We start from the raw sequence: 14,325 nt of genomic DNA, 5'->3' as shown, positions 1-14,325 counted from the left end.
AACATAATCGACAACTAAATGTTTGATTTCAGTTGCAAATTGATAAGCTTAAAGTGCGTATGTGTGAATATATTGTCAACTGAATCGAAGACGGTAATTTAATGATTTCCGGTATTTCACGTGTATTTGCACGTACACATGTTTTATTGAATAATTCATATTTTAGACGATATATACATACTGCAAATAGTTTAAACATTGCATACTGGTCAATTTTAAAGTTTAATTCACACAAACGGATAATTGTATTACGAATTTCTTTATGAAATGAGAAAATATGCCTTAATTTTAACCCCAAAAAATCGGATTGTTTGTAATGTAAATACACACTTTTTTTAAACAAAAAGTCTTTAGTTTTACATTAAATATGATAGTTTTATATCTGTTTTAATTGTTTTAACCTATACTTTATTTTTTTTCAATCGCTTTATATCAAAAAATTTAATTAAAAATTACTTAGTCGGGATAGCTAAATAAGGGGATCATTGTAAGGGACGTTTTTAAACCTTTTTTGGACACTTTTTGTTTGGTCTAACACCTTGTATTTTATCAATAAGATACTGAAGTTGAATTCTATCAAAAAAAATTGCGGTACCCTGGGGTGTAACACAAACTCCTTAACTAGAGCGCTTTTGAAAACTAGCTGATGGACTACAATATCAGTATCTTTGAAATGAAATATTACATAGTTATTCAACAAAATACAATACACCAAATAGAGCATTATGAACATGCACACATGTACATCTACAGAAACTGCTGCACAACATCGGTTGCCAATTCTGTCATATTGTTGTGATATTCAAGTGAATCGATTTCCTCTAAAACATTTTCTATAACAGCAGTATCTTCTGATTTTAAAGAAGTTTCAGCACCAAGCCTGACAAAATTAGCAAAAAGACTGCGTATTTGTGATGATGATAGCCATTCTTCCCGTGTGAACATTTTGGTGCCATCATTCTCATGTCTTGTTGTCTTGAGTTCAGTTGCTAATGTATCAAAATTTGGTCTTCTCCCTGAACTTTCACACTTTACATATATATCAAAGAGGAAGTCTTTTACCTTTTTGGTGAATCTTTTAAAAGGTTTGTTCAGTTTCAGAGCCCATTCTTCATTGACATTCATATTGATTGAAGAAACCGATTGTATGAGAACTTCGTGTTCTCTATCAACTGCCTCACATTGTTGTACCCAAATCAATTTGACAGAATCGTAACTATTCTCACTAGTTGAATACACATGATTTCCAATTACTATATGTGCTTCTAGGAAATGAGGTTTTGTAAACACCTTGGTGCAACTTTGATCTGGACACGCAAATAAACCATCATTACTCACATCTTCTTCCATCTCATTCTCCACAGTTTCAGTGACATTCTCATTACCATTATTTTCAGTGTCATTATCATTGCCCATATTTAAATGTTCAACATCAATATTATTCCTTGCAAGTACAACTCTCCCATGATGGTCCGCAACAAAATTTGAAAATGGAATAATTATCTGCAAAAAAAGTTAAATTATGTAAAAACTATATTACCACTGAACTAGTATATATTTGTTGAGGGGCCAGCTGAAGGACACCTCCAGGTCGGGAATTTCTCGCTACATTGAAGACCTGTTGGTGACCTTCTGCTGTTGTTTTTTTTATTTGGTCGGGTTGTTGTCTCTTTGACACATTCCCCATTTCCATTCTCAATTTTATTATTCTGCAGCAATATATATTCAACATGTGTGTTCACAATGGGACATAAAAATGATAAATGAAGAAGAGAAACAGTGCCTATCCGAATTGGTACTTATAAGCTACGAGCAAAAGTTTCATAACATTTGGTTGAGACAAACTTAAGTTAGAGAACAGAAATGTAAACTCAGCTAATTTTGCTTTTGTAAAGGTGCATTACTCTAGAATGTTAAAAATGATGTCACCAAAATTCATACTTGATCTGCGTTTTGTTGTAATAAACATTGTATATAAGTTTCAAAACATTAGGTTAACTCAAGTTAGAGAACAGAAAATGACATTTTGGCCTACAGGTGTATGAAGGTATAGACAGACATTGCTGAAAAGTAATGACCCCTCCACTACGACAGAGGCATAAAAATCTATCTTTTTTGTATTTATATCATTTATATCATGAATATTTGTGTACGTAGTCTTTAACACATTGTTTGTGTAATAGTTAAAAAATGAACTTATATTAACTCAGAGAACTATCAGATCTGTAACATGTGACTTTTGTTTTTTTGCTAGGGTTTAAATTTGCTTTGGATCAACATGATCAATGAGATCAGATTATTACTTTTCACTGACTGCATAGTTTATTTTTATTGACTGGTCTAGCCACTGCCACATTCCATGTGTGCCTTTTTTGTATAAATAAAATTTGATTTTCATCTTTAGTTTAAGGCTGCTAATTTTAGATTTGTCAATTGAAGATTTTATCGCTCACTAATGTTGTATGGTCTTTACTCATTGTTGAAGATTGTATGATGACCTATATGATGTAGTTACTAACTTTTAATTCACTTGGTATCTGGTTAATTGTTGTATAATATAACCCAATCCTCTTATTTCTAAAGTTATCAGATCGATTTCTCAATTTAAAAATGTACTTGGTACTTATATCATGGACATTTATCACATGTTTCTTCATAAATTCACTAGGTTTACCTGAAAACCTTCCATGAGTTTGTTGTCCTTAAACTGAAGGTTTGGTATGAAATTGCCATTTCCTATTCCATAGGCACGCCTCACTTTAACACCTTCACTGTAGAACTCAAAATTATTCATTGCACTAATGTTGGGTATTTTGGTTTTTGTCTTGGTCTGATGATTCTGATCAATTGCGACCACAGCATTTAACACCTCCATTTGAGTTTAAGGCAGTTGACATATCTTCTGCAGACAAAATATCATGTCCCTCACCAGAGTACCTAAAAAACAAAAAATATGCATTCATTGTATGAGCAAGGCTCTTTTTTAGTGAGCCAGAACTTTGTTGGTGAGGAAAATAAAAAGAAGTTTGTCCTATGGCCCTTGGTCATGTTGGCTGACCTGTAAAATATTAAAAGGACCTTTAACAAATGTGTATTGAAAAATTGGAATATATATCTCCTAAGACATGTAAGAGTGTTATAAATATTAACATGATTATATAACTAATGTATTTTCCAGAGATTAGCAAATGATTTAAGCGAGTACGGTAACTTTATAAAACAAAAATAGTGCATATATATATATTCTGAATCAGCAGTTGTCATGTGTTGATGTAGTTCATAAGTGCTTCTTGTTTCTAATTATATAGATTAGATTCTTGGTTTCCCCGTTTGAATGGTTTTAAACTACTAATTTGTAAGGCCCTTTATACATTGTTATAGCTTGCTGTTTGGTGTGAGCCAAGGCTCTGTGTTTAAGACCGTACTATGACATATGACAATTTACTTTTACTAATTGTGACTTGGCTGGAGATTTATCTCATTGGCACTCATACCACATCTTCTTACATCTCTAATGAATGATTATTTTATAATTTTGACAGGATTGTCTTAAGTCATTTAATCATTATAATAAAAAAGGGAAGTCTTTTCTCCATGTTTTCTAAAACAATTGCAGTATTCATAATCATAAATACAAAATTGTTCTAAATATATCATAGAATTACAGTATTGCCATGATTATCATGATTATAGAAGATATTTTAACAAGATATTACAAACATACCTCAATATATGCATCTTGCAGTGAGATGTTTTGGCATCACATATATCTTTGCCAGACTGTGATTCACTAAAGTTGTATTGCAGAATTTTAACTGGCAAGCCTCGATTTACATTGATATTTTGGATGTAAGAAATCAATGGCACACAATGGTAACATCCAGCGTTGTCGCTCTTTAGAAAGATTTCAGTTACCAAAGGTATTATAAGTGGTAATTTCTGTAGCAGGTCAGTTATTATGTGAGCTACAGAAAACCATCCTTGATTGCCCAACTCAAGAATGTGCACAAGAGTGTGTACATTAAAGTTCGTCTTAAATTCAGCTTCAGCCTCAATATCAAGTGTGACAACCGACGAAACATGCCAGCTTACTCCCTTTTTACCAAAAAAGTCACTTTGGGCTTCTCTGTGTCTCACAGGTAAAAACTTCATAGCCCAATCCATTACAATAAGGGCCTGATGAGGTTTTAAATTACCAAGCACTGTTTGTTTAGCTTGATCTTGGTGAACTGTCCTGACACAATGTGCCTTCCATGTCATTATCTGCTCTTGTGCTCGTGATAAGTCATGATCTATTTCATCTACTATTTCTGCCGGGATGGAATTCATGGTTTGAAATGTATTTGATAATTCTAGTAGTGACTTATCTATAATACTGCACTTGGTACAACCTTCTGAATGTTCATGAGCACAAGTTGAACGAAATTGAGTGGATTTTGAGTCACTGAGGCTAAATGTGGTACAGTGATCTAAACAAGTTGAAGATGTGGCTAGATGACCCTTTATTTCAAATTTTAAATGTTGGTTGGCACTTGCAAAGATATTTTTAAGTTTTTCCACTTTTTCCTCTTCTAGTCCAAACAACTGTAATTTCTTGATAATATCAGTCAATGTGTCCATTGCTTTCATACCACCAGCTGTGGTGTTGTCTAAGCCATGTAGATTTTTTTTCTGAGATGCAATACAGACATTAAGAATGTTATATAATGTTGATCTTGAAAATGTATCATAATCTTGGTCTTTACAGTAAGCCATGTATGTCTTTATGAGTCTTGATGAAATAATGCTTCGAACTACCTTCGGAATTTTCATTTCAACACCAGATGAAAGCTGAAGAGTTTTTGATCCATATCCAACTGCTTGATGGTAAGATGGGCTAGAAATAAACTCAATGAAATGCATGAGTTGAGGATGACTTAATCGCATTCTGTATATCCTAGGAGAATTTATCATTTGTCCAGGTTTTTCCAAATTAGCATGTTTCCTAGCTCTGTCAATTTTTGGCATAGTAAGTCCTGGAATTAATTCAATTAGCTTCTGTTTGGTAAATTTTTGAACAAACAAGGAAAGAATTTGAATTTGAGTTTGACTGTTATTTTGGTCCAAATATGCTTGTATGAGTGCTTTGGTCAAATCACCATGTGTTGTCTGATTGTCATCATTGAGATACATATATTTCTCACTTAAGTCTGCCATAATTTTGTTTTCTTGCCCAGGTGCAATATATTGAATGATCAAATTAACAACATCAGAGGTAAACTTCAAATACATTGCCTTTGTACTTTTTGAGACATCATCCCAAGGAAGCTTTAATTGGTGTTTTAAAGTGGGAAACTTTCCATTGCCGAGAATATTCATGGCCCTGTTGAATTTGTCTCTTCCAGAAGCATTATCAGCCTCCCAATCTGATGTCGACTGCTGTGAAAGCTCAGTTGTTGTCGACAAAAAAGATAACTGTGAGTCTAGATCTGTAAAAAACAAAACATATTTATATAATTTAATTTTGGATGTAACGCTTCTTCTGATTGGCTGACGTTATTTTGTTAGGAGCCCATACATGCCATAGACATAATTAAGTCATGTGACCATGACGTCATCAACGTTTTTTCATGTTTTTCTACGGTTTAAAATGGAATTTAGAATTAAATCATAAGAAATTACTGTAATAATTTTTCTGTCTATTCGAAGTAACATAAAAAATGTGGTGCACACTGTTAAATAACCCACTACACGCGTTATTCAGTGTGCACCAAATTTTTAATGTTATTTCTTCATATACAGAAAAAATATTACAGTCATTCCTTAAATAATATACACCAGACATGAGTTTAATTGTTTTAAATCTTTATATTAAAACCTTTTATAGCTGACTATGGGGTATAGTCTACCTCATTGTTGAAGACTGCATGGTAGCCACTAGCTTTACTACCATATCATTTGGTATATGGTGGAGACTTGTCTTATTGACAATTATTCCATATTTTCTTTTTTATTATATTATATGTACAAGCATACACGCATGACTGATATGAAATACTTTTTTTAGTGTAAGCTGATGCAGTTATTTAAGTCTCCTGACCAAAGCTTAAAAAGTGGGGAGGTCAAAATATAGGTTGAAACGTTGTTAGGTTACATTTTTCTTTTTTTTGGTAAAAATCATTCCTAGACCAATTCATACCTTATGACATATCAACTTGTATACCATTTCTTATTTCATGGAAGATTAACATGTACGTTATTTCATACCTATATGTTTGCCATTTTGTACCTCATGGAAATTAAACCAACATAGAACTTTGAAATATGGACCAATTTGAAAACAGGACCAATGTCAAAAAGATCAATAACTGAAATAATCCTTTATATTCTGTACATTATACATCAAGAATTAAATTTTTGTTGAAATCATACATCACAAAATTAAATTTTGGACCATTTTGCATCATGTCAAGATTGTGGACAAATTCAAAATGAGGACAATATCTAAATTTAAATCTGAATCTAAAACCTTAGATTTAGCAGATTAAAAAACAACCAGTTGCTTCGCAGGGCGCAGCATTATACGACCGCAGATGTAGAACCCTGAACAGATGGGACAAGTATGGACACAACTTTTAAGTTTGATACAGCTATAAATGTGGATTATGATTAAATAGTTGACACAACATAGGTTTATGTCACATTATGATTTTGGACCCTCTGGACCTTAATGTAGACCAATTTGAAAACTGGACCAAAAATCAAGAATCTACATACACAGTTAGATTTGGCATATCAAAGAACCCTGTTTATTCAATTTTTTATGAAATCAAACAAAGTTTAATTTTGGACCCCGATTTGGACCAACTTGAAAACTGGGCCAATAATTAAAAATCTAAGTACATTTTTAGATTCAGCATATCAAAGAACCCCAAGGATTCAATTTTTGTCAAAATCAAACAAAGTTTAAGTTTGGACCCTTTGGACCTTAATGTAAACCAATTTGAAAATGGGACCAAAAATTAAGAATCTACATACACAGTTAGATTTGGCATATCAAAGAACCCCAATTATTCAATTTTTGATGAAAAAGAACCTTGTCATTCATGTGGTATTATTTCATAGCATTCCACTTATAATCAAAGGAGAAGGTCCGGTAAGGACCGATTTTGGCCTCAAATTTCAGGTTCATCTGACGAAAGATTTTGACCACTTTTTAAACACTTAAGTGCCTATTTTATTTGAATTAATTAGTTTATGTGAAAGATTTTAACAGATTTAGTCATTAAAAACTATCCGATTCAAGCTTAAATATGAAAAATCTACCTAATATACCGAAAAATGTCACTTTTCAGATGGTTTTTGGTAAAAATGAAAGTGGCCGCATCCGTGTTCATCCTCAACCTTTATATATGTTATGTATTATCATAAAATACAACTTACATTTCAATATTAAGGATGAACACGAATGCGGCCACTTTCGTTTTACACGAAAACCGTCTAAAATTTAACTAAAATGCTAGAATTATGAGGATTTCAGTAATTTAGCATGACTTAATGGTGCAAGTACCGGATATATGTGCATTGTATTGTCAAAAACAGCCCATATTTATGTAGCAGAAGCATTCTAATGTCCAATAAATAACTAAAGGTTTACATTTTAACAATTTTGTAAAACTGCTATATTTTGGAGCCAAAAAGGGGTCTTACTGAACCTACTCTTTTGGAAGGATTGAAAAAATCAATAATTGTTTCATTAGCCTGCCTTTCTTATTTATCTTTATTTTGAGTCATCAGTATTTCTTGAGTTGTCATTATGTGTGTGTGACTTTGTTTCAGGATTCCTCTTGTTCTTGAACTTTTTGATTGTTTGTGCTTGAAATACTGCATACATTACTGTTCAATTTGTTAATTGAGAGAAATGTGATAAAAAGAATGATGAACTCTGTCATGCCATCATCATTTAGTAGTGACTTGGAAGCAGTGACAGTCATTTTGAAAAGATAGTTTATACTGTCCTTTTTACACTACAGCGGCTGATGAAGAAATTTTCATAAGTGGGGGCCCACTGGGTGCCTAAGATGGGGCCCGCTTCCATCATGCTTCAGTGATTCCCTATATAATCAACCAAATTTTTTTTCTCAAAAGGGGGGGGGACCAGGGGCCTGCCCCCCCTTTCCATCTAAAATCCACCTCTGCACTAAGTTTAGTTTAACATGTGGAAGTCATTTTTAGAAAACACCCTTTCAACTTAAAATATAGTTTACCTAAATCTGTATCTTCCTTATCTTCATGGATACTTGAAATGTGCCCACACAATCTCTCAAATAATTCTGAAAAAATCAAAGGACAAGGTATGATAAGAGGCGTTTTTGGCCCCCTTCCCAAATAAGTTTATATATACATCATTGATAGCCTTAGTATAGAAACTATTCAAAACTATGATTTTTTTATGTTCCGGTGAAAGGAAGGTTGCCTAGCAACGGTTTCAATAAATAGCCAAATTATCACATATGCATTGCTTTTTCATTACACACTAGCATAATTCAAAATAGTATTGTTTGTTTAACACTAACTTGAGTTTGCAAATGAAAAGTCACTTCAATTTCAGTTTAAAAAATGCTTAGCAACAACCTAGCAACAAAAATTTTGCCTAGCAACGGTTCAAAAATTTGTAATTTCGGCCATATGAGGTATAAATATAGCAATATTTGAAGATTTAGCTACTGTAAATGATTTTTCTTTCATACGTATGATGTCTGAGTCATCATTATTTTTTTTCAAGAAAATGAAATTGACCATAGCAACCTAAAAGTTGCTTAGCAACAGCCGAAAAAGATAGAAATTAAATTGAACTACAAAAAAAACCTTTTGACTTTTAATTGTACAAATTAGAGTAAAATCAGGTTAGATTGGTTAATACATGCAAGAATAACTAGCAGTAAGAAAGGAAAGTAAGTCAATTGTATATCACGCTGATAAAAAGATTATCAACCTAAATAGTGCTTAGCAACGGTTAAATAATGTTGTTTTTTTTGTAAACCGAAGTAGGTTTTTGGCATTATTACTATATCTTGATGATGTTAATATTAAATCATATGCTGTTACCAAAAACAGGGTTGAGATCTAAAAAAAAAAATGTTTAACCCCGCCGCATTTTTGCGCATGTCCCAAGTCAGGAGCCCCTGACCTTTGTTAGTATTGTATGATTTTTAATTTTAGTTTCTTGTGTATAATTCGGAGTTTAGTATGACGTCAATTATTACTGAACTAGTATACATATTTTTTGGGGGCCAGCTGAAAGATGCCTCAGGGTGCAGAAGTTTTTCGCAGCATTGAAGACCCATTGGTGGCCTTTGGTTGTTGTCTGCTCTATGGTCGGGTTGTTGTCTCTTTGACACATTCCCCATTTCATTCTCAATTTTAGTATTAAATAAAAGATAGCTATCAAGAAAATGTTCGATTTAAAAAAAAAAAAGGATAAATACAAATCATATTGTCACATAATAATTAGTAAGTATAAACATTAACAAGTCAATAAGTAAAATCAAAAAGAATGTGTCCCCAGTATAGTATACCGTGAAAATGGGGCAACATCTTAATTTAGCATTAAAGTTAGAAATATCATATCATAGGGAACATGTATACTAAATTTCAAGTTGATTGGACTTCAACTTCATCAAAAACTACCTCGACCAAAAACTTTAACATGAAGCAGGACAGATGGAGGAACGTACCGACGGTTGGACGGATTAACGGACGAACGAACAGACGGACGCACAGACTAGAAAACATAATGCCCATAACTGGGGCATAAAAAAACCTTTAAGTTATATAAGAAGTGGCACACTTATAATTCATAAATAATAGTTGAAGTTATGAATATAGCATTTCACATTTACATGATGATTACCGGTATATTAAAAATCGCAAATGGATTAAAACTACTACATGTATTGAAGATTCAGTATCAGATTTATACAGTATGTATAGCAAATATGCATAGCCTGTACAGTGTCATTGTTTGTCACTAGAAGAATCGTACACTGTGAACTTTTTAATACTTAACACACTATCTTAAAGACTGAAATGCTGAAAACAAAGTTCAAAGTTTTCGATGAGGTCAGGGTTTAAGACGTTAAAACCTCATTAAGATATGTAGACGAAAGAGGGATGAACATCTTCAAGCTTCTCTAAATATTCATTATTTCTACAATATATATCCTGAAATTAGCACATTAATCGCCGGTGTATAGTATCATGTGCAATCATACCATATCTCCTTATCTTATCCAAACTGCTATGCTTTTTTTAATGAAACAGTTGTTGGTAAGTAGTATTTTATGAAACCCCAAAACATTCGAATTTGATTAGAAACGTATACATACTTCATTAAAGGGTCTCGGTGGCCGAGTGGTCTAAGAAGTTACTTCTGTAATCACTAGCCAGTCAACACTGATGTTGTGATTTCGATCTCCGCTCGTGCGGATGCACTCGTTTTCAAACTTAATTTCTCCTTTCAATGTTGATCTATTTATTAGTTTCATTCTTAATGTCTTGGAGGACTGAATGTCCAGCCAAAAGGTTTCAACTTTCAAGATGTACAGCCGATTTCATTGAGAGTGTAGCCAAAGGTAAAATCTTTGGTAAGCTTGCTTGTTAGCTGAACCGTGAAGTCATTATTATGTAAGGTTTACTACCCTCCTTTCGAAGTAGCATAGTCCATCAGACAGATAGATTGGTAATCTGCTGGACTAGTATATTCTTAAAGGAGGGTAGCTAACCTGACCTAACAATGACTTTATGGTTCATCTAACAAGCAAGCTAACTAAAAATATTACCTTTGACTTCACACTCAATGAAATCGGCTGTAGTATTCACCAAGTTCAACCGTTCCGGTATTGAATAAATATTTGAAATTACTAAAAAAATCTTATTTATTGCATTAGGGACATTAAACTGTAGTACTAGTAGTGCACGTTGTGCCTTCAATAGCAAGTGAGACGGAAAACAAGTTCAACTACCGTTTTTGGTGAATATTCAACAACTACCGTACCCTTATTGTTTTTTGTAGTAAGAAATATTGACTAAGTCCAAAAATCTGACATTTTTTAGAATATTTGAAGAATAATAAAAATCTGATGGCAATACATGCTTCAATTATGTGTACAATAAACCTATTAGGTATTAAAGCTGTATCTCAAAAACTGTAGGAGGATAACCGACTCTTTATATATATAGCTTGTACCAAAAATACCGGACATTTAAAGAAAATTTTATTAAAGAAACAAAACTCTGTAGACATACACACCTCGAGCTCTATTATAAATAAAAAGCTTTTTAGGTCAAAAACTGAAGGAGATAGCTAGACGTATATGTCCGGACAGAAACAGACGAACGGACGGATGGATGGACGGACAGATCTAAATTAACGAACGTGCTCGACATTTTGTCCTGTGAGAGGAGGGGGAAATGTGAAATAGTATTAAGAGGACATAGTTTACATGTACATTAAACAGCTAGGTAAGAAGAACCAGTGCACTCCAGGAATCGGTATAGGTTTGGCATGAACTTTTGTCTCTTACATAGAACTCCAGACAAAACAAAATACACATTCGAAATGGCAAACAAATACACATGTTTTTTTCGCGCATACTTCATAAGTTTGTTTGCCATGGGTCTTATCCAATTTGTATTTATGCAAGTAAAATATGTTAAAAGTAATTTCGCTATAGCATGTTTTATTTGATAATCCATACAGGATCTGAGTCAATTGAATGCTAGTATGTGTACTTTTATTTTATGATTACATCTTGTCAAAAGAGTGCTCTGTGCTCTGACACATATATAAGAAAAATCAGTAGTGTACCGATATATGAATAGGCTGGAAATACATAAATTACAGTATAGTATAAGTGTAGTCAACATAATTTCAGTATCAACTGCTCTTTACCTGGAATTGTGATTATAATTACATTTCATACTTTGGATTTAATCCTGACTGCACATGCATAACGTATTAGTTTAGTATTGAACGCAGATTTTTGTCTATCAATAAGTGATTTCGATATTCTTCATTTTCTGCTCAAATAACTACTAAAGTATGGACATTGTACATGTCAAATCCTAACACACATGATACCAAAAATGTGCACGAAATGGATATGATACATACATCTATTTTTCTGTAGATGGTTAAATAGAAAACTTCAAAGTGCAAAATATATACGTTTTGATGAAATGATTTTCTTCAGAATTGCAAAAAGAGTTTGAATATATTAAGAATTTATTATAAAATTCATTCGTAAGATTTCGTTGAATATTTGAAAATTATAATGAATAAAAATTAGTTCACCATATTTCAAGGGACACAACTCTGTATTTGGCTGCACACGTACAGTGTTAGATTATTTTGATCATTATGGGTCTAATTTCACGTACAACATATTTCTTTAAGAGAGTGACATGTCTTGATGACTGGATACGACATAAAACAATCCGTACGTGATATTCTGTTCAATTATGGATTCCGGAATAATTTCTTACCCGTGCCGTTCACTTTGACGTATTATAAAGACTTGTCAAAATATGTAAACAATCGGATTATTTTTCAAATTTTTAGACATGAGCGCCAACGTAGACCACCATGATATTTTATTAGGTGAAAGATACATAAGAGTACAGTTGATGGTTGAAAATTTCAAGATGGTCTACGTTGGCGCTGATGTCAAATTTTGTCTCTGAAAATGACGAAATTGTAGATTTTTTACACTTTTCGTCGTTTAGGGCTTTTCAAGGTCTCAGTTTGAACATATTTGAGTACATAACATTTAAAAATAAGGTTCTACATGGACGATCAGATACTGCAGTTCATTACACAGGCGTGAAAATATTCATCCCTATATTTTTCCTAATATAAGTCTATTAGTCATGTTAGTAGTCATCTAACAAATTTTAAAATTTCTCATTGGCTGGGGAATAAAATATGATACTTTATATATATTTCCAGCAGGCAGTAAAACCTTTCAAATTTTGGGCATGTATTGGAGCTGCCAACTAAAGTACCACAAATTAGGTTTAAGCCTAAATTTGGTTTAATATTGGCTTTGTAATTTTGGCATGATCAATATTTTTGAATGGGGACATACAGTTGGACCCCTCCCCCTTTATCTTCGGATGGAACCTCTTTTAAAAATAGATGGATCTGCCCCTGGTATGTGCCCATAGGTGGTTTAGTTGATAGTTTACATGCATGAAATATTAGTTTAAATGCATGAAATATCTGTCACTGGTCATTAAGTAACCAAAAAAAAATCAATCAATTCATGACAAAATAGATCAAATTGCTTTAACAACAAATTGCTTTAACTTTAAACAAGGTTTCATGGTTCACTCTTTTTTTGGATACACAGAAATTGCAAGGAAAATAAATGATTACAATTTTAGATGGCATTGTTCTCTAATCAAGGTATAAAGTGCCATATTTGTTACGCTTTATATAAATGAAAGAATTTTATAATCGTCAAAAATATTTTTAAATCCAAAGATTAAATTAAAATGTTCAAAAAATAATTTGAAAACTAATTACAAACTATTTAGTTTAATTTGGAACACAACTTTTTCTTCAAAATAGTCAGTAGCAATTTTTATTTCAATATCTTGATTACGATAAAATGAAATCTTACCCTTGTGGTCATTGATGCGTAGTTACTTAGTACACAGAAAAAGTATGTATTATGAAAATAAAAAGACAAATTCAAGCAATTTGATCGGAAGAAATTTGTAAGTATGCGCTAATGACATTTATTCCTTAGAATCCAATGTACATACATTTTTGTACATGTAATCAGGTAATTTAATGTAAGTTATTTCATTAACTTGTATGGTTATCGTGGTTATCATATATGTAAGGAACCGTTAAATTAGAAAGTTTAAAATATATCTTACCAACATCTTCTTCTATATTTAGTTTGACCTGTGTCTTGTCACTTTTAACTAAATTCTTCATCTTTATTGAGCATTGCTTGCAAAGTCCTACAAACAAAATATGTATAACTATGAAAGAAAAAAAATCTGTGTCCCTTGTTTATGAAATGAAATATACATGTATAAGACATAACTTATTAAGTCAAAGCAAAGTCAACGAAGCAGGAAATGTAGGGTATTTTCTCTAACTTGTTTTTTTTTATATAGATTAGACCATTGGTTTTCCTGTGTGAATGGTTTTACACTAGTAATTTTGGGGCCCTTTATAGCTTGTTGTTCGGTGTGAACCAAGGATCCGTGTTGAAGGCCGTACATTGACCTATAATGGTTTACTTTTTTAAAATTGTTATTTGGATGTAG

At 32.5% G+C, this 14,325-nt stretch overlaps 1 long non-coding RNA gene across 1 annotated transcript; it reads right to left on the bottom strand.

The window, feature by feature from the left end:
• Positions 1-2,861: 2,861 nt before the first annotated feature.
• LOC143083528 (uncharacterized) lies at positions 2,862-14,064 on the bottom strand. Its single transcript, XR_012980766.1, has 4 exons — positions 13,927-14,064; positions 8,247-8,312; positions 3,725-5,468; positions 2,862-2,937 (listed from the first exon to the last, which is right to left on the bottom strand). It is a non-coding gene; the product is annotated as an uncharacterized LOC143083528 (long non-coding RNA).
• Between the last annotated feature and the right edge of the window lie 261 nt (positions 14,065-14,325).

This window comes from Mytilus galloprovincialis, chromosome 7, assembly GCF_965363235.1.
Source record: "Mytilus galloprovincialis chromosome 7, xbMytGall1.hap1.1, whole genome shotgun sequence".
Lineage (NCBI taxonomy): Eukaryota > Metazoa > Mollusca > Bivalvia > Mytilida > Mytilidae > Mytilus > Mytilus galloprovincialis.
The sequence above is the reverse complement of the archived record's forward strand: the minus strand, read 5'-3'. Positions and strand labels throughout refer to the sequence as shown.